This window comes from Podarcis raffonei, chromosome 13 (assembly GCF_027172205.1).
Source record: "Podarcis raffonei isolate rPodRaf1 chromosome 13, rPodRaf1.pri, whole genome shotgun sequence".
Taxonomy (NCBI): domain Eukaryota; kingdom Metazoa; phylum Chordata; class Lepidosauria; order Squamata; family Lacertidae; genus Podarcis; species Podarcis raffonei.
In genome coordinates, this window is record NC_070614.1 from 22,846,625 (window position 1) to 22,868,505 (window position 21,881).

The 21,881-nt window shown below is 42.1% G+C and overlaps 1 protein-coding gene across 3 annotated transcripts in view; it reads left to right on the forward strand.

Moving 5' to 3' along the window:
• SP6 (Sp6 transcription factor) overlaps positions 1–21,881 on the forward strand; it is a 91,509-nt gene that overhangs the window by 57,218 nt on the left and 12,410 nt on the right. Inside the window, exons 3-4 of one of the 3 annotated variants that reach the window (XM_053363237.1) lie at positions 3,552–3,702; positions 3,970–4,100. The gene's annotated coding sequence lies outside the window, so the exon portion shown is untranslated. Of the gene's footprint in view, positions 1–3,463; positions 3,703–3,917; positions 4,101–21,881 lie in introns of those variants that run through there. The other 2 variants (XM_053363239.1, XM_053363238.1) reach the window with 2 other exon arrangements.

Below are 21,881 nucleotides of genomic sequence, written 5' to 3' on the forward strand. Positions count from 1 at the left end.
AGATCACGTGACCCAGGTGGCGCGGCAGTGGCAGCATCAAAGCTTCACAGGTGGTAATTAGAATGATTTTTCAACTCGCTGATGAAAAACACCCATCATTTAAATTAAATATATAATATGGGATAATGTAAGCTTTGGGCGAGGGTCTGAAATTTGCAGCCCTATCCTTTGCATGCTTATTCAGGAGGAAATCCTGCTTGGTTCTGCGAGACTTACTTCCATGTAAGTGTACATAGGATTGCAGCCTCGGTGTATATTCTGCTGGGTTGTGTGTTTGTGTTTGTGTGTGTTTAAATCTAAGTTTATTGGTCTATAACGTGGTTGGGGTACTGTGATACAAATCAGCATGGCCAAAAGTCAAGGTGGTGAAACTTATACATTCAGCAGTGCCTGCCACTCCAAAGATTTCCCTGGTATAAAATATATTGACATGTCATTTCAAAATAGTAATCTGTCCCAAATTTTAGGAGACTGGGTATGAATTGGAATAAACAAGGGCATAAATATGCAACTGAAGGGACAGGAAGGCCATCAGAGCAAAACCAGACCACCTACCACCAGATTCCCCCACAGATTAAATTGCAAAATTCAGATTACAGCGTGACATTGGCAGAACAAAGGAGTGAAGCAAATGCTTGACCTCAAAAATGTTCTCTTCACTCACACCTCCTTGATGCTCACATTATATTTCATTTTTAATTTGCGTGCCACCTTTCCACTTTACTGTTCTTAGGGCAAAATATGCAGCAAAGTAACATGGTCATCCTCAAACAACTTGAGCAATATTCAAATTCAAAATACAACTAAAATCCAGAATATAACTAATAATATGTGACACAATTAAAAAATGAATTTCACATATAACATTATGAAATAATATAATATCGGCAAATGATAATAAAATAAAACCACCCCATCAGTTATGATAAACCTCAGGCGTACATTAGAAACAACCAAAAAAAATCCAGACTAGGGATGGGGGAAGAATTTCATTCAGTTTGCTTTTATAGGCAAATCTGTCAAATGCACACTTTCTAGTACACTTTCTAAAACACTTTCTGAGAACTGAAACACAGCCAGGCTTTGAAATTTGCAATTATGCAACCAACAAAAATGTTTACAAAAATTATATTATATTAAATTATATTATGAGAAAGTGTGCATAAAATGATGCGTTTATTAGTGAGAATAGCATAAAAAATGCCTTAGATTAAGTTGTACATCAGTCACAGCTGTGTACAAAAATACGTTTTATTAGGAGAAAATCACACTAACATGCTGGTGATTTTTTTTTTAATTGCAAATTGCTGTAAACGAAATTTAAGATTGAAAAATGAGAAACAGAACCAATGCTGATAGATCGTTTGATCCCTAATCCAGACCAAATTAGCTACACTCGGGGCCCTTTTAAATCTATGTGAAAAGATTAGTCAAACTAACTCCCATCTGGATCCAACCCAGGAGTAGCAAAATGATTTATTGGGCTAACTTCCAGCCAGGCGTGCAATACTATCCTTAAAAAATAAATAAAAACGAATGCCTACACCCGAAGATGAACTCTGTGTAACCTAAAAGCTTACACTCCCAGCATTCTCCATTGTAATCCAATAAAGTAGCATCCATTTCTTGCTCAGCACAGCCGACAATGCCATTTAATGCACATGAATGAGCAAAACCCTGGGTTGAGAGGAGAAGGGGGAAAACATTCCTTCACCATGAGTTGATTCCCATGTAACCTTTTTGTGACCTCCAGCAGAGGGTCAGTTGGTTGGGTGGCTTTTTAAATGTTTATTTTGCTTCAGGGTTTTTTCTCTTTGGTCATTGCGGAATGCTGATTGCTCTCTAATCCTTTTAATGTAACCAGCCAACCTGTCTTCAATATAAACTGTCTGAATTAATGTCGCTATTTCTTTCTACTTTAGCTTCACCCTTTCCAGGACTTATTTTGTTGTCCCCAATGCCTGAAATAAAGAACAAAAATCCATATATAATTGGGTATTGTTGCTATTATTACTATTTATCATTTATCTAATTCCCATCAGTGCATGACATACAGTACCAGAAAGGTTGCTGGGTTAAGTTTGTGTGTTGCGCGGAAAACAACAAAGAGTCTTGTGGTGCCTGGAAGACGAACGTATTTATTACTGCATAAGCTTTTGACGAAACACAAAGTGTAATCCTCAACTGCAGGTACATGCAAACAGGAGGGGGGAATTTTTTAGCACGGGCATCAGTGGGAAATGAAATGCAAGAAATAAGAGTCAGTTACAATTCAGTTACAGCAAGATGTATGCAACATAAGTACAGTAGCCCTTTGCAAGAGCAGTGATAGGTGATAAATCTATCAGCTTGGCAACATGAGTTAATGAAGGTCTGTAATGGTACAGGAAACAGTAGCAGCCCATATTGGGGGGAGCAGAAGTGGCATGAGGCTTGGTTAGGGCAAGTTTGTAGTGAGTTGAGACGCGGTGTCAGGAGGGACGCTTAATAGCTCCCCCTCTCAATGGGCTGGAGCAGTCAGGAAACCGTTGTCTTTATCCAGCCCTAAATGATTAGAACTGAACTTTTTTGATGAATTGAAATTCTGGCGCTGTGGTCTAAACCGCAGAGTGTAGGGCTTGCCGATCAGAAGGTCGGCGGTTCGAATCCCTGTGACAGGGTGAGCTCCCGTTGCTTGGTCCCAGCTCCTGCCAACCTAGCAGTTCGAAAGCACGTCAAAGTGCAAGTAGATAAATAGGTACCACTCTGGCAGGAAGGTAAACAGCTGGTCACATGACCTGGAAGCTGTCTGCGGACAAACGCCAGCTCCCTCAGCCAGTAAAACGAGATGAGTGCTGCAACCCCAGAGTCGTCCGTGACTGGACCTAACGGTCAGGGGTCCCTTTATACTTAACTTTCCTGTTAAGAGCCTCCCTTTGATGTTTGTTTCTGCAAATATAGCCACAGTAATTCAGTAGCAGTGTGCTGCTGATACACTGAAACGGTCTCCTATTAGGAATCAGGGCTCAAAACTGGGTTTCTTTATATCCAGTCCTAATCTGTTAGCTATTGTGTTTCAGCCCCTGCTTTGGAGGCAAGGACTTGAACCAATTGATTCAAGCCACAAGAAAAGAGATTTTGACTAAACATCAGGAAGAACTTTCTGGCCGTAAGAGCTGTTCAACAGTGGAACACACTTCCACAAGAAGCAGTGGACTCTCCTTCCTTGGGGATTTTTAATAAGAGGTTAGATGGCCATCTGTCATGTATTTTAGCTGAGATTCCAGTATTGCAAGGGATTGGACTAGAAGACTCTCAGGGTCCCAACTTTAAAATTCTTTGATTCTGTAAGAGAGAGCCATTAATCACGTGCAGAGTGCAAGCTCTAGATAGTCCATACATATCTAGATCCAGTCCATACATATCTGAAGTTTGGGAGCAGAGCTGTGGAAAGCGGTTGGCTTCTAGGTATGCAGCATTATTCTCAGTATCTCTGGTTTTTTAACCACCGTTTTAAAGAAAATGGAGCAAATCCAAGCACTCCAGTGTGAACTTCTCATTCTGTACCGCAGAACGAAAACAACAGCAACCAAACATGTCACCGCAGTTAATGAACCGAAGTTTCGGAGGAAGCAGAGGAAAGAGACCACAGCTTTCTGCCTCTAATTATCCTGTTTGTGCCTCTGAAAAAAAGTGGGCTCTAGCCCACTCAAGTTGCAACAGGTAACATGTTGATGTGTATATTCCCATCTTACATATGTAATACATATCTCTTTATGTGTGTACGTCCTGTCTTTTACAAAGGAGACCCACTGCCAAGGCACTTTTCCGTGACTGAAAGGGTTAAAGTCAGCAGGTAGTGGGTGGGGCTGAGAGGTGGGGTTTGGCTCTATCCTGGCTCCTTCCCTGCTGTGAGTGCTTGAACCAGTCACTCCTGGAGTGGCACTTGCATATACCTGCCTAACTTGCCTCTGACACATTCCCTCTCAGTGCTCTACCGGGACTGCCTCACTGCACTGGATTCTGGATTTTGCTTTGGAGACAGCAACACAATTTGCCTGACAAGCCAATGTGGAAAGACCTGCTGGAGGATCGCTGCTCCTACCAGTCACTCTAAACAAGTATGTAACTAAACTTTTTAAATTTTCTCTCTGTCTCTTCTTTCTCTCTCTCTTTCTGTGTTTTGTTTTGGAAGACAGCTCTTCCCAGGCAGATGCTAAAGTCACAGGTGGACCAAGGGTGCCATAAAGTGACCTAAAACTTGGGTCACCTTCTACTGATAATGACAGGTGGATAAAATTGTAAAGAAATGTTCTCTAACCACTGCCACCTACCCCATAAAAAGGTAAAGGTAAAGGACCCCTGGATGGTTAAGTCCAGTCAAAGGCTGAGAGACGTAATTCATTGAAGCATTGTAATAAGATCTGCCACATACATAAACGTCCAACTTGGTGGCCCATATCCTGTCATTTAATTCTGTACTAAGGAAGCCCTCCTGCTAGCACTGCTCTGAATTATGCAAACCCTTGAAACCATTTTTTAAGGCAGTTTATAATTTAGTTAGCTGTACTTTTTGTTTAGTGAGGCATTCAAAGCAATGTAGCTTAGCTTGCGACCCTGTGCGCACTTAGGGAAAAGTCCAGTTGAACTCAGGAAGAACATATTTCCAAGTAAGCATGCAAAATATCAAGTTGCAGAAATACCTTTTTAAAATAATGGACCGAAAGACTGATGAAAAGCTGGTTTAGTGCAACTACACAACTTTAGGAAATGAATAAAATACAATAACATTTTTGACACATTTCAAAATGAGATTTTTTTTAAAAAAAAAGAATGCCAGTTTAAAGAAATTATATGGGGGGTATGTGTGTGTATCTATATGAATACAACCAATGCAGATGAAAACAAGGATATATAAATGATATAGGAAGCTGGTTTTTATTTTAAAAAAATCATCATTTTATAAAAAGTTAGATTTCTCACACTTCAAACCCAGAAAAGGCCTGGGTGGTATGTCTCATTTGTGTTGGTTTGATCTGGATATCAAAAGATGCAGCTCTCGTATTTTGAAATTAATCCCATTTCAAGAAGTATCTTTAATGTGGAAAAACAGGATCAACCCAACTGGGTGTCTCCTGGAGAAACAAAACAAAAATCATAGCCTTGAAAGAGAATGATCACATTTCAAAATTAATTTTCTCATTATATTGTGGGGTAGTGGAATGTATATCTGCAAAGACATTAGGAAGTCAGTCCAAGATGAGCGCAGCCTCTCCCCACCCCCTCCGCCCAGAAGTGCATTTTAAATACTTTGCAAAAATATTATAAATGAAAGGACTGAATGCAGTCTTATTGAGAGTGGCTTCTTTCCTTGCAATCAGGAGTCAACATTTAAAATAAGATAGGAATTTGGGGTTTTAATGAAGTCTTGATTTAAGTCCATGGCATGGTTCAATCATTTCAAGATGTTTCATAGGAAGCAACTTATAAATGGAATTAAGTAATAGATAGATAGATAGATAGATAGATAGATAGTAATGTCATGGTTTACCCCAGCCTGCACCACCCATATATTGTCGCCTACAACTTGCGTGGAGTTTTCTGCGGCTGCCCTGATCATAAACACATTTCTTTGGGAACAAGCACCAGTTTGTTGCACCAATGGGTTAATAAAATGTTAAAGTAAAAACAATAAATGGGCATCGGTAACCATGTACATCCACAGCCATCTGTCCCCCGGCTATAATTTAAAAGGAAGAAGATGAAAGGGTGCTGACTCTGGAACGGTTTGCCACTAGCGCCTTCATCTACCGTTCTCTGAGTAGTCATGTGGGCTGTTTGTGTGCTGGGCTTCAGGGCCCTAGACTTTGGCCTTGAGGTCCAGCAAGTGTGCTGGCTGGTGCTGATGGGAGTGGTAATCCAAAACACCTGAAGGGCACCTGGTCACTAAAGGCTGGTTTCTCTTACAAGAATCCCAGGGGCTCTTTACATGCTACATTTTTAGGTATATGTATTAAAGGGTATACCAAAAAATGTGAACGTGACATATTTCTGAAAACACATGTCTCATACAGGTACATTCGGAGTGTGGGGATTGGCTGCAGTGCTCTGTTGAGTATGCACACAGTGGCAAACCTGGGTTGCCTATTGTGTCCTCTGTGAAAAGCTCCTCAAGCATGGGCACCAAATGCCTTGTCTTGAGCACGGCAGTGTATGCACAGAGTTCTCCTGATACCACAATTCCCAACGTAACTTGTGGCAGCTCCATGCTTTTCTTGTGGGACCTTGCCACTGTAGAGAAGAAGACGTGCAGGTGAGAATTGGGAGAGAGATGAGAAACACAAAGGTGTATCCTACCATTGAGGGTTCGGTCTCAGGGGCCAGCCCAGCTCAGTCATAGATCTTGTGTTCTCAGTGATGGCTGGATCAAGGTGGTGCTAGCAATCTGTTGATTGAATGCCTTCGCGTTGCCCACAAACCAAATTAGGCACAGTTAACTTTTGCTCGTTCTTACTCCTGTGCTCGTGCGCAGCTCTCATTTATCTCAACGATGCTAGCACTGGAGAACCTTTTTCCAGTGAACTTTATCCCATAGCTAATATCACATCTGTCTATGTTCCACCCTGCTGCCCTTAATGGAGAACATCATCTGAAGAACTCACATCACTCTGACTCGTGTTAGGGCCGCCTGTGTGAACAAGGGAACCAGGACTGCTGTGTTGTAACCAGAGAGTTGTTTCAATGTTTAGGTTACAAAAGAATGCCCGTAAAATATGTTTTGTGCTTCATGAACATGACCAATGCGCATCTGCAATTCTCTAGTCAGCTATTTCTGGGGAGGTGAGACTGGCTATGGCTACCTAATTCCAGGATACCTGACTGGTAGCCACAAGCACAGAATTGCTCCCATGTGATAGGGGAAGACATAACTCCCGAGGTAGATTTGTCAGATGTATCTTGGATGATGGCCTACCCCTTTTTGTTTTTCTCCTCTCCCTCTCCCTCTCTTTTTAATTTACTCCAGTTCTCACACACAGAACCAACACGTGCTAGTTTTCTCCTACTTACACAGAAGTAAATTTCCATGCATGGGAAAGGCTACCATTTGTAATAAGCTTTAATAAGAATTAATAAATTACAGTAGGGTTCAAGGTGCATTGTTCACATCAACCCCAATAGACTGTATAACATAACCTGTAAAGGAGGCCAGAAGTGTTTGCCACTATTGCAGTTGGGTTGTGTGTGTGTCTTCACAAATGTGATGCGGGAGAAATTCAGTTTGGTTTGCCTTTTAATGCGAACCAACCTTATTTGTGCTTTCTGAAATAATATGCAATCTAAAACACAGTTTTTCTTAGACATTTGCGCTTCTTGGGATTTTGTAGTGCAACACATCAACCCAAAACATTTGTACAAAATAGTGTGCATTAAGGGAAAGTATGCAAAAAAAATATGCTTTTTTGCATACTTTCCCTTAATGCACACTATTTTGTACAAATGTTTTGGGTTGATGTGTTGCACTACAAAATATATGCTTTTTTGCATACTTTCCCCTAATACAAACTTATTGAAAATAACATGAATGCACTTTATGTTATGGTAAATTGCTTGCAAGAATGTGTCTATTTTGCAAAATGGAATACAAAAATAGTTCATTAGGAGAAGTGGGAACTAAAATGCTGTCAAATTTTCATGGGGACTTTAAAACCCCACCTCAAATTGATGCTGAAATATGGTGACCTGAATTCTGGAATGGAAAAATTAGAAACGGAGAGAAACAAAAATGGCCAGATTCCTCTATCCCTTGCAAGAGGCTGAGCAAACAGTGACTTGTGAAAGGCCGCCTAAGTCCCATCTGAACTAGATTGTTGGACCACACCAACTCCAAAATGTATGGATGTGTTTCTTGAAATGTATACTTATAGCAAGTTTAGAGGTGCTGTGTCAGCTATTCAGACTGCCCACTGCACTGACGACAAAAAGCACACCCATGTTGCCCCCCGTGTAACAGAAAAGACCTACATTTTCCAGAAGAAGTACTATAGGAAGCAATATAACACAGAGGGACCAAATATCTGTAGGTTTGTCATCTACCAAGCTGCCGTCTCGGGTCCTAACAAAATGTGGTCTTTGTGCAATGGGCTACCTTCGTGCCATGCAGAAGTAAAAAGATTTCTTTGACCTAACACCCATACATTCCCACACACGTATGTCTCCATACAGGCAAACAAGAGGCAGTATCACAGTTGAAAAGACATATTCCAGCAAGGCCTTCACTTAGGTAGCCCAGTGAGCCGTGAGCCTGGGGAGACAGTCCTGACCCGAGAGCTGGATAAAGAGGCCTGTGGGTGGGTGCAATAGGATTCATTCAGGACCAGTTCACAGCCAAACAAACACGCTGGGAAAACAGGACATGGAAAGCTTGGCCCATACAGTGTGTGATCTACCATGCAACTGCTTTGCTGTACGCAGAACTAAGCCTAAAACTGCTTGTGCACTGATGTAATGAATGTGGGTTCAACTGTAATGAATGTGGGTTCAGAATCTCCTTTCTTATAACTTGAAGCCATTGCTTCGAGTCCTACCCTCTGGAGCAGGAGAAAACAAGCTACAAATCATCCTAAAAGTGGACAGTACAGATTTCCACAATATATTTCCACACGTTTAGCAATATTTATATTTCTCATCATAATGAGGAGACTGTAGCCTGGTGACCTGTGTGCCTGCCTGCTCAGTCTGCTGCCCTGGTTGGTACTAACCAATGATAAGCAACCATCGAGGCAGCTACTCTCCCTTCTTAGGGGAATTTAGTTTCAGCTGGGCAACCCTTCAAATACAGGACTGGAAAGTAGGGCACATCACTACCGTATTTCAGTACAGTGGTACCTCGTGTTACAGACGCTTCAGGTTACAGACGCTTCAAGTTACAGATTCTGCTAACCGAGAAGTACAGTGGTACCTCGGGTTAAGAACTTAATTTGTTCTGGAGGTCTGTTCTTATCGTGAAACTGTTCTTTAACCTGAAGCACCACTTTAGCTAATGGGGCCTCCCGCTGCCGCTGCGCCGCTGCACGATTTCAGTTCTCATCCTGAAGCAAAGTTCTTAACCTGAGGTAATATTTTTGAGTTAGCGGAGTCTGTAACCTGAAGTGTATGTAACCTGAAGCGTATGTAACCCGAGGTACCACTGTAGTTCCTTGGGTTAAGAACTTTACCTCAGGATGAGAACAGAAATTGTGCGGCAGCGGCGTGGCGGCAGCGGGAAGCCCCATTAGCTAAAGTGGTACCTCAGGTTAAGAACAGTTTCAGGTTAAGAACGGACCTCCAGAACGAATTAAGTTCTTAACCCGAGGTACCACTTTAGTATGCTGGTTGAGTGAAAGACTCAGTGTGCAGAGTCGTATGTTGAGTTCTGCACAGGTCCTTTCAGGGCGTATCCTCAACGTGCTACGGTGATAATGTAACTGGTTCCTTGGATGCCCATACAAACCATCAGTGCAGGTAGTGTTTTAAGCAACATGAGAACATAAGGTGAGCCTGCTGAACCAGGCCAATAGCCTGTCTAGTCCATCATCCTGTTCTCACAGTGATCAGTCAGATGCCTGTGGAAAGCCCACAAGTAGGACATGAGCGCAACACCTGCGATTCCCAGAAACTGACATTTGGAGGCATGCTGCCTTTAACAGTGGAGGTAAAACATAGTAGCTGTTGTAGAAAAAGTAGCAGGATATGGTTCCTGCCCCCGAAAAGCTTACAGTCTGGTGCAGGGTGACAACAGCAGGAGAAACATGGAGGTAGAGGCAAGAGTAAACAAGTAGAAGCTGGATGGCGCGGGACCACTATGCTAGCTTCCCAGGAGGTGGGGCAGTGTTGCTTGCTGGGAGAGATTCCTGCATTGGAGGGGGCTGGACTTGATGAGCCTTGGGGTCGCTTCCAACTCTACAATTCTATGATTCTAGATTGTGGGGTGATTGGCACATAATAATAATAATAATAATAATAATAATAATAATAATAATTAATTTATTATTTATACCCCACCCATCTGGCTGGGTCCCCCCAGCCACTCTGGGCAGCTTCCAACAAAACACTAAAATACAATAACCTAACTTTACAAAATAACTTTACAAAAGCTTGTGCATTTGCAGCACACTGACGTAACTGCTGGGAAGCTAGCATTGTGGCTGTGCCTCACTCGTTGAGCCACTTCTGCAAACGGGATACTTTCATTAAGTTTAGCCATTTTTATCCCCCCTCCCCTAATATACCTTTTCCTCCCACAATGCCACGGCTCACAAAAAAAAAAGCAAAACACAGCTGAGCACACACAGGCTTTGCTTCCGTTGAAGATATTACAGTTTGAAACCAGATTACATTCCCACTGAACCCAATGGGAGCTAAGGACTCTTCCGGGTTGCTGCTAATTTTGGGTGGGATTCAACAAATTCAGGTTATGCCATTGCAGGTGATTGCAGAATATTGCACGACAAACCCGCTTCCACAAAAGATTGGACTTTTTGAGATCAAGAAAGGGACAGGAAAATGCATCAGAAAGCGTGAGATAACACTTGCCTTGACATAACATCATCTGTCCTCTCCACAGACTTGTCAATAAATAGCTGATGTTGTCTAACCACTCTGCAAATGAACATGGATGAATGTTTAGTAAGCAGGTCATCTGGAAGTGACCTAAGTGAAGGCAGTGCCTACCTTGATTTCAACATCAAGAAGCTTTTTCTAGATCCAATCCATTATTATTATGGTGATGCTGGTTGTGGTGAGACATGGGGAAGTTAATGGAAGACCATAACTACCCCTCCTGTGGGCACATGGTGAAGGGACTTGGTGTTTCTTTGCCGGGCAGAATTAAATGTGGCCATCCAATGAGCGGAAAGGAACTAGGTATATGCTGAAGCAATCACATATATAGTTTGCCACGCGGCCAGAATAGGAGTGTGTGGGAAGGACATAAAAGCATTATCACTCAACCCATATTTCCCCAATTAAAAATGGTTGAGCAATCTAATGATCTGTGTTGGATGATCATAAGAACAGACTCTACATAGCTCTACTTTCTCTACTAGAAACCTAATCTAGTTCCCAAGACTGGTCTAAGACACTTTGGTGCAGGGCCAGGTTTAGGTTTGATGAGGCCCTAAGCTACTGAAGGTAATGAGGCCCTTTCTTTATATGTCCAGCTGTCCTTTGTCAACAACAAATTGTCACAGTTTTTTGTGTTGAATATATGCTATACGGTAATTTATGGACCTAATAGATCCATACACAACACAAGACACTGTTGCTGTATATAGGTTTTATTTTTTTGTTTATTATCTTATATTTTGGAAATGTACATCCAGGTTTTTCCCTTTAAATTTTTTGGGGGGGCCCAAGAGAGTGGGGCCCTAAGCTATAGCTTGTTTAGCTTATACGTAAATCCGGCAGTGCTTTGGTGCCAGAGCTACAAAATCCAAATGGCATCAACCTTTCTCTAACACAGGGCACAGATTCTATTCCCATCAGTACCCAAACCCTGATTTGGTTTTTTTTTTATGGTTGCCATGTTTTCTCTGGCTAGTCACTAATTTTGGGTGGAATGAAATCATATGCCAGCAATTTCATGTTGCACAATTATAGTTAATTGGGTTAGTCTTGCAAATGCACTTCCTCAAAAGATCAGAACGTTTGTAGTTAGGAAAGTGACAGGGAAATGCACTAGAAAGTGTAGGATAATGCTTGCTTTGATGCAACATCATCAAACCTCTCAATGAGTGCTTAGTAAACAAGTCGTCCGGAAGCACCCTTGGTCACCATTGTCAAATGATATGGTAGGTGCATGTTAGATGTGCTTCTGCAAGTGTCTACGGACAATTTATCTTTCAGTTAGAGACTGTGGCTCAGTTTCAAAATTCAAGCACATTTTTTCAATTAGCGTTGTGAACAGATTTAGACTGAGGTTTGTTTTAACAGACTACTAGAACAAGACTTTCATGTACTTAATTAATTGATGAAATATACATGAAAGTTGCAAAACCACAGGTGCAGTCTTAAAGGATCCTGATGATGGGACACTTTCTCTTTTAAATATGCTACTGTAACAACTTAATGAGCAAAACCTACCACTATTTACTTATTGTCATCCCTACTAATTAATTGAGAGTGCAAAATTTAACCTGCCATTAAAGCTTTCAGACAGTCGCACTGATCTGTTTGATTCTAGCCCTGACTGAAAAAATAAAACAAAGCCTGTTTTGTTTAATAATATATATTAGTCCCATAGAAGTTTGAGGTATTGAGAAGTGGTGAGGTATCAGAGAGGTTAGGTAACAAATAATGATGAATGGGAGCAAAATAAGTTAAAAGAACTTAAATTCTGTTGTTGTTGGGTATGAAGATGGGAGAGGAAGGAAGCTTAAGTAAAGGTTTTGCTTAAGAGATTGACTTTGAGGGGTAATGTGAAAGAAGGAGAGAGGTGTCACCATTCTACTCAGGGACAGAGAGTGCTCCAGAGGTCATTGGACTCTAACTGCCGTCAGCCCCAGCCAGCATGGCCACTGTTCAGGGATGATGGGAGTTGTAGTTGAGCAAATACTTGAGGTCCACAGTTCCCAAGCCCTGATATAAGTGTTCCGGGAGAAAATTCTGGGACTGAAGGGCAGGAATAGTGAATGGGCAGAGCTACTAAAGAGAGCACATGACAGCTGAGGGTGGTAGATCTGGAGTAATGGAGGTCATGAGCAGGGATATATTGGGAATAAGGTTAGAAAGACAGGGCAGGCCATAAACACCTTTAGAGGTAAGGATATGGATTTGTGCTAAAGGCAAGAGAGGGGGGGGAGCCCATAGCAGGGATTTGAAGAGGCCATCATGCAGGTGAAGGAAGAGAAACCAGTGACCCTTCAGACGTTGTTGGACCATCATCTCCCACTAGCCCCAGATAGCATGGACAATGGCCCAGCTGATGGGAACTGTAGTCCAACAACACCTGGTAGGCCAGAGCTTCCCCATCTCTGTTATAGACAGAGAGAGGGGTGAATTGTTGGGCCAGGAGAATTCTAGGCTGAGGCAAAAACTGAAGAATTGCAAGAAGCAGCCAGGAAGAAGGAAACTGTAGTAACCAAGATGGGCATTAAGGAGGTGCCTATAAAAGGCCCTGTTCTTGCATTAATATAAAGGAAGAGGTAGATAGTGACATTCTGTCAGTAGAAAAATAAAGAGAAGTGGAAGGCTTGGGAAGAAAGATGAGAACTTCATATTGGGTTGGACCCAGGCTAAGTTGATTGTATTTGGTTTCCATCAAAATCCATGGGATTTGTAAAGACAAATTGCTCCCATTGATTTTAGTGGAAATGAATGCAATTAGTGCAGGGTCCTTCCCAATGAGTGTTTCTTGTAGGGTTGGTGCTCCTAACGCATGCAAGCTTCCCACCCCACCCCAGTGTCCACATAATGTCATTGTCATCAAAATGCCGGTCCATATCCCTGCCCCCAATTTAATTCAGATTTATCTCATCTGGGGGAAATCCACCAAGTTAAAACAAAACAAAACACCTATGGCCAGGTACCTATTTGCACCATCTCAATAACCCATTTATGATATTAAGCCTTAATCTGGAAGCACCCTAAGTCTGGATCATTGCGATTCGTTAAGGACCATGCCTAAACCACTTACATATGAATGTGTTTCATGCCACTCCTTGTTTAAATGTGCTTTCATGCCTGCCATGTGCACAGTGTCAGCAAGCACACCAGATGCACGTCCACCCAGGCCACGAATGTCTGGCATGCCAACACTGAATGCATATGGACTAGCGCAAGTGAGAGACGCATGCTAAGGAGATGGGAGTGGCGTGAAATGCTTACACAGGTGAATATTTTAGCTGTAAACATGTTTAATTTGAGCCTGAGGTTGTGGGGAAGGCCCGTAGCTCAGCGGTAGACTATCTGATTCGCATGCAGTAGATCCCATGTTCAATCCTTGGCATCTCTGGGCTGGGGCTGGGAGAGAACCATGTCTGAAATCATTGTCAGTGAGAAAAGACCATACTGAGTACTGACCTAGATGGGCCAACAGTCTGTCTTGGTCTAAGGCAGCTTCCTGTTTTCCTATGATATGACATCAAGGATAAAATATCAGAAAGGAAGATGGAGGGGAGAGAGGGAGGAAGTTACACCTGGGTAGACAGACATAGCTGAGGACCAACAGGAAGCAGCAGCTGCAAGGGGTGGGATCTGGGATCAGAACCATGGTGTACAAGAAGGGTGTTAACCCTTTCCTTCCATACTGTGTTTCCAATGAAACACACACACACAGCTGTTATTTGCATTGAACCTATTGGTACCAATGGAAGCTTCTCTCCCAATGGAAATAGCAACTTTGATGGTTTCGGTGTGTCAGAACTGTGGTGAGGGAAAAGTGAAATTCCCTCCATCCTCAGCCTGATCCGGTCACCCCTAGTTGCTATTTACTTTTTTAGTAACAGACACATAAGTAAATCACATGTTTACCATTAAATATACTTTGGCTCTGTTAGACTATAAATGGTATTTGCAAACCTAGTACAGCCTTTCCTGGGCTGATGCTCTCCAGATATGGTCAACTTCAACTCCCAGTAGCCCCAGCCAGATGACGAATGGTTAGGGATGCTGGGAGCTGTAGTTCATGTATGGCTTAGGACATAAGTGTCCAACCGTTGGCCCCTCAGATGTTGTTGGACTACATCTCCCATCAGCCCCAGGCAGCACAGCCAAGGATCACGGATGATGGAAGTAGAAGTCCATTAACATCTAGAGGGCCACAGGTTCCGTATCACTGGCTTGCCCTGTTATACTCAAGCATGTACCTATTTAACGAGAAAAAAAGAAGAATACCAAGAAAGTGGAGTACAAATGTGACAGAAAATGTGTAGATTCAAGCCATAAACTTTTACAATGGACTATGCTTGTAAAACACAATGATCCAAATAACCAAAACCAAAACATAAAACCTGTTAGTCACATTAGCTATGTGGCTATTTAGAACAAATAGTCTTTCTTTGCAAATATGTGTTCCTGTATGAACCTCACTTTATATTTCAGAGGTTAAACACTTGTGTCCTTCAGGTGTACCCTGAGCAACTCATTTTAAAATTTAATAGAGCTGAGCCACAATAATCATTTAAAATTGTTATTACAGTTCAAGAACCCTTTTAAGATGCTGAGAAACCTCACCTGCACTCTCTTTTTTTGCACTTAATAAAAGCATAAACAACCAAAGATGCAAAATGATTCATGACATTTGTTGATCTTTAATTCTAGTTTAAACCCATACCATCACCATCCCTGTCTATCAGATGCAACAAATTTTGTGCTTCTATACCAATTCAATTATCATGACTTCCACACAAGAATTCTGGGAATTGTAGTTTGGTGAAGATGATTAAAATTCTGTGTTACATGACCCCTAGCCTCCATTGCAAAACAACAGTCTCCAGAGATCATTGGGGAGAAGGATAATTGTTAATCCCGTTCCAGTCTGTGCTATCCATATGCCTTAATTAGACATCTCAATTTCTGCTACTTCACACTTCTGGCAACATAAAGTGGCCATTTGAAAATGAGTTGTTGGTTTTTTTGCTGCCACGCATTTCGTTCTTTAAGAAATGCACAAATGTATTAATAAGTGTCATAAATGTTATTTGCTTGTTTGGGTGCATGTGGGTCCCTCTGGAGAAAGGCAGTGCTTCTGTTCTGAGAACATTGCTGGATTAGAGTGCTATGTGGTTGTGCAAAAGTTATGGGCACCCATTGTCTTGTAATATGAAAGGAGGCAAATGACGTCCCTTCCTCTCCCTTTGGACTTTCAAAATGTGTAAATCTTCAAGTGGAAGCCGTGAATCCAAAGCATGTACACTTCACCACAAAATAATTTAATCCAATTAAAGATACCATCAAGACTACACTTTAATCTCTGCTGTGGAGCTCAAATTGAACTGAGCATTTTGTGGCCTGCACATGAGGTTTAGCTACATTTAGGATGAATGTGCTTTTTAGATTTTTATCGTCTCTTCATCCTGAATGCTCAGAGCAAGTAATCACACTGTTAAAGTGCAACCAATTACTATGCAAGACAATTAAATAATACTTGTGTTTTTACCTTTCTAGTGTTTTAGGAACATAAGAAACACCCTAGAACATTGGTCCATCTAACTCAATATTGTCTATACTGACCAGCACCTGCTTGGTAAGATTTCAGGCAGGGAATGTTGAACCTAGGTGACATCCACACCCATACATTTAAAGTGCACAGCTTCCACTAAAGAATTATGGGAGCTGTGCTACAATTCCCGGCACCCTTAACAAACTACAGTTCCCAGGATTCTCTGGTGGAAGCCAGGTGCTTCAAATGAATGGTGTGGATATGTCCCTGGAATCTCTTATGGAGTGTGTCAGAGACCTGGAGAAACTTGGCTTCCCTTTGTTGGAGAATGGTCAGAAAGTCTGCTTTACAGAGGACAGCCATCACATCTCTGCGTGAAGGCATTTGAATAGATGTCCAAATCCAGTTTAAGAACAAAGAACCCCAAGTTCCGAGACCTGCAGGCTTTTGAAGTCGCTTGCCAGCAGTTAGAACTCAAACAGCAGACTAAACAGGCACACAGACTGTGTTACACATGGGGGCAGACTTTGGTAATATGGCCCCCTGAGCAAGGACAATATTTGGTGCCCCCCTCAAATATTTCTTATTTTCACAAAAATTCCTTCTGGTACTGATGCTTTTTAAAATGAATTTTCTTAGTAGGTACCTTATAAACATAGGTGTTGGTGTTGTTGTTTGCTCCCTGCCCCCAAGTTTGGCGTCCTGTGGGGGGGAACGGCCGAAACCTCCAAAATACAGCGCTTGTATATGCTAAACCTTTAACACAGCACATTTGAATAGCATTATTTTCCTCAAATAATTCTGGGCACAGTAGTTTGGTAAGGGATATTGGGAATTGTAATTTTGCGAGGAGTAAACAATCTTTTGTTTTTTGAGCAGGGGCTGGGAAGCCTGTGGCCCTTCAGATATTGCTGGACTCCAGTTTCCATCAGGAACCACCAGCATGGTCTATGGTCAGGGATGATGGGAGTTGTAGTCCAATAAGATCTGGAGGGCCATGGATTCCCCATCTTTTTTAGAAGGCGTGTTCATATTTCAAATCAAGATTCAGCTTTGAAAGGGAAACATTCTAGTGTGAATAGAAAAATCTGGATACCTGCCTTCTGATGATGCTTGCCATCTGCACTTTTTATACATACTTATATTTCTTTTTTAAAAGCTACTACCCTGATTAATTGGGTCACATTTTTAATTGACTAAAATTGTTGGGCGGTTTGTTAGTTTTCAAAATATTACTCTTATCTGGGTAATAGTTTAGCGATGCAATCTTGAAGAGTAAGTCCCGTTGAGTTAAGTGGGGCTTACTCACAGATAAATGTGAATGGGATTGCAGCCTAAATCTTGCGTGCTGCCTGGAATACCTTGATGGTCCTATGTTGCTGATGGTAGGAATTTTATGCTAATGAAGCAGCCACCAAGAAAGCCTCTCCAGAGGTCTTCATCATTTTAGACTCACCTTAAGGTCGCAACAGGATATAGACGAGGATTTGGGGAATTTTATCGCACCCTGGCTTGGAGGCTCTGGGCAGGTTGCAACATAGATTCGAAACAAACATAAACTCCCAAAATAGAACACATGAAACACGGCAATAAAAGCCTACAAAATACAAGATTTAAATAGCCCAACAAGCCAGCCCTAATCATGTCTTATGTAGAATCTCTTTGATCTTAAACAAAAAGGAAAGGAAAATAAAGTGCATTATAACCCATGCTAAACTTTAGGGTTTTGATGGGTAATATATTTTAACTATGATGTGACTCCAGCAATTTAAAATTTATTTAATGATCACAGCGGGGTAAGACTCATATACATCTTGAGTGAAACTCAGTTATTACCGCATTGGTGTTTATACATCAGTGGATTGCATTTTCCCACCAGCCAGGCCACTGCAGTTTTGCAAATGGCAATCCGTCATGTGTACATTTATCTGCTGGTGGTGATCAGTCTGCTTTGTACTTGTTTTAAAGCAGTATTTTATACCCTACTTTTCTCCTTCAAATGAAGGTGCCCAAAGTGCCTATCTGTGAATAAAAGAGCTTAGAAACAAAAATACACGCAAAAAAAACTTTATAAGAAAAGCCCACATCAAACAGAATCAAGGCAGCTGTAAAACTGAAAAAAATAATAAAAGCAACCAAGAACCAGCCCAACATAAAAATCAAAGCTCCAACTTTCGGAAGTTTGCAGCTGCAAATTCAACTGTCACAGGAGACAGAGGTGGAGAACTTGCAGACTGCAATCCTTCTGGTCTAGAGCACTCACTCCTGGTGTATCTGTCATATATAATGGCTGAGATCACAACTGTCCCACATCTGGGATGTGTACCAGTTCACATTCATAGCCTTTTCACACAAGACTTAAAGCCTAGCAACATCTACATTGGTCAGAGTTCTCGTCTGCATCTCCAATACCTTCCTAATACTTTCTCTCCCGCTTCAACATCAATCAGACATTTGCAGAAACAACATGAAAGGTGATCAGAGGCAGTGTAAACCTCAGCTATGAAACACCCTTGCATATTGCCTAATAGCAATTCCCAGTTGACTCACTTGTGGAAGCTGAGAAGAATGGCTAAGCGTTCTTTATAGTGCTATTGGAAGATCAAAGATGAGTTATGCTATCCCTTCACTGGCTTGTGCGTGTGAATCAAAGGGAATTGCCTATAAGATGAGAGATGAAGGCTCTTTGTGGTTGCACCGAACATTCTTCTGCACAACAATTAAAAGAAAAGATCATAGTCTAAGTTGAGGGTGATCTCACAAATGACTAAAAACTATAAATCCTGGTAGTTAAAGATATTGGGGGGGGGGAGAGATACCTTAAAACAAAGAAGGTGTTTCTCTAAATATAAACCATCCTATATCTGATGAAGGAGGGTGTATGCTTCTTTTGGAACAAGCCAAATGAGAAAGTCGCTTCTTAGAATCTGAGGCAAAGAATCCCCTAATAATTATTGGCATATCTAGGGTTGCCACATTTCCGGGAATTCCCAGACATGTCCTCTTTTGGCAATCCCACATGCACATCCAGGGGGAATTTTACATTTTAAAGCACATGTCCTGGATTTTGGGTTTTAAAAAAATGTGTGTGCGCGGGTAGGTTTGGTTCAGGCTTGGGCTCTGGCATGGGCAGTTTAGGCTCGGCAGTGGCAGAAGCTCAACAGTTTTTTGTGTCCAGACTTTTACCTCTTGAAATATGGCAGCCCTAATATGAGCCTCAAACTATTACTAAGATTATTTGAATCCTCTGGTCAGATTATAACATAAACAGGTCTAACCCCACAAAAGCATTTTGCCATTACATGTGATTGCACAACATCATGCATATATTCTAGCTGTCCAGCTGTTCCACTAGGAACAGTCCCTTGCATCCCCTGATCAAATAAATGCTGATAGTAGATGTTACTGAACACGTTTCAACCGCAGCTAGTAGAACCAGATCCATTATGGAATTAAGCATTTACTTAAACATTCCTTATTTCTTATCACAGAGCGCTGATATGACAGATGAAAAGGGCAGGCAGGGAGCAGTCTTTGTTGCTTCTAGATGGGAAACGTGTACTGCAAATGGTTCCATTTGCACATCTAGCAAGTTAACTTCCACCCATTCTCATTTTTCAGTCATAATATTAATTGCTCCTCTGTGATTTGTGCACACTAGGGATGTGCAAATTGGTCCATTTCACTTTTGCAGTTTCTCACTTGTCCAATGAGTTTTTATTTATTTATCAGATTTTCCATGGTAAGGCTGGGATTTTGAAGATGCCATGTGGTGTGGATGCTGCAAAAAAACCACAACCCAATGAAACAAAAACCTACGGCTTTGAGCAGCAAAAATTCCAGAGTAAACTCTCATCTGGAAGTACCCATAATGTGTAATATTTGTATGGACATGTGTATACATGTGGTGGAGGGAATGAGCCATGGTTTCAGGATAAACCATTGAATAAGGGGTTCAAAATGCCTACTGTGGCTTACTCATTTAGTTTATGCAGAAATATGAGCTACTACTTCTCCTTTGACAAAATGTTGGATGACCTGGTTTTAAAAAGAAACCCCTTTTGTTTTAAGAGTCCTTTTGCCCATGTCCCTAAAAGTATTTCTGTCCAAGCACTTGGATGGTTTCTACAGTTGGTCTGGCCCTGAACATAAGGACAGGGAGCTTATTTTTATGTATTTATTTTATGTTGTTTAATATCTTCTTTTAAAGGTAAAAACCGTTCTTCAGCCAGTTTGCAAAACAGGTATTACACGCACACACAGTATGATTAACTTAAGACACCATCATTAAAATAACATTCTAAATCAAAAGCAATCAATCAAACTCCTGCAGTTTGCCACAGTCCAGTGCCCCATCCAAATGCATGCCACTAGAATTGTGCAAATACAGTGGTTCCTCGGGTTAAGTAGTTAATCCGTTCCAGAGGTCCGTTCTTAACCTGAAACCGTTCTTAACCTGAAGTACCACTTTAGCTAATGGGGCCTCCTGCTGCCGCCGCACAATTCTGTTCTCATCCTGAAGCAAAGTTCTTAACCCGAGGTACTATTTATGGGTTAGCGGAGTCTGTAACCTGAAGTGTATGTAACCTGAAGCGTATGTAACCCAAGGTACCACTGTACCGTAATAGTGGCTGCAAGTGTTCCCCACTTGTGTAGGCACCAGTTCTCCATGGCTCATCTTTAGAGTATGTGTTGCCCTGGTGCCAGTCTTGCAGTGCCACCACATACTGTACTATAAGGTAAAAGATAAAGGACCCCTGGACGGTTAAGTGCAGTCAAAGGTGACTATGGGCTTGTGGCGTTCATCTCGCTTTGAGGCCAAGGGAGCCGGCGCTTGTCCACAGACGGCTTTCCAGGTCATGTGGCCAGCATGACTGAACCTCTTCTGGTGCAACAGAACACTGTGATGGAAATCACAGCGCATGGAAACACTGTTAACTCCCCCCCACAGTGGTACCTATTTATCTACTTGCACTGGCATGCTTTCAAACTGCTAGGTTGGCAGGAGCTGGGACAGAGCAACAGGAGCTCACCCCGTAGCAGGAATTCGAACCGCCAGCCTTCTGATCGGCGAGCCCAAGAAGCTCAGTGGTTTAGACCACAGCTGTACTGTAAATGAGAATGGACCCACAGAGTCACAAATGGGACTGAGAACTCCATGTAGTTAGTAGAACAACCTACCCTCTCCTATTGATCCTGGCTTTCTGGCCCACACTCCCCATCTTGGTATTAGTCCCTGTTCCAGTACCTCAAGCCATATTCTACCAGCACAGGCGCTACCACCAAAATGCCACCACCATCTCAGGCTGTGTATACATTGCCATGTACTCTGGCTCCAGCATGCTCCCACTGCTGGTGTTTGAAGCCAAGTACGCATGACATCAGCCACAATTTGTAGGTGTCCTGTAGGCTGTAGCTTATTGAGAAATACTCCTGTTTGATTCCTCAAACCAGCTTGCATCCCATTAGAAAACGGGAGCTTAGGGTAAAGTTGAGGTGTGTACATTTCAGGTAGCCATTGTGGATGCACAGATGACCACCTCAGCGAAGCAGAGTTTGGAAACAAATCGGGCATTGGGTTTACCTGACACCCCCACTCCCTCTTTGGTGTGTGCAGTGACTTCAAATGCAGCAGCGGGGGGGGCGGGGGGGACGGACAGCTTCCTGTATTTCAAGCTGCTAATGTGTACATAACCTTAGACACAGTGCGGCATATTTTCAGGAGCTCTGAGTCCCGTGAAAAGAGGGCAAGAGAGCCCTAGAG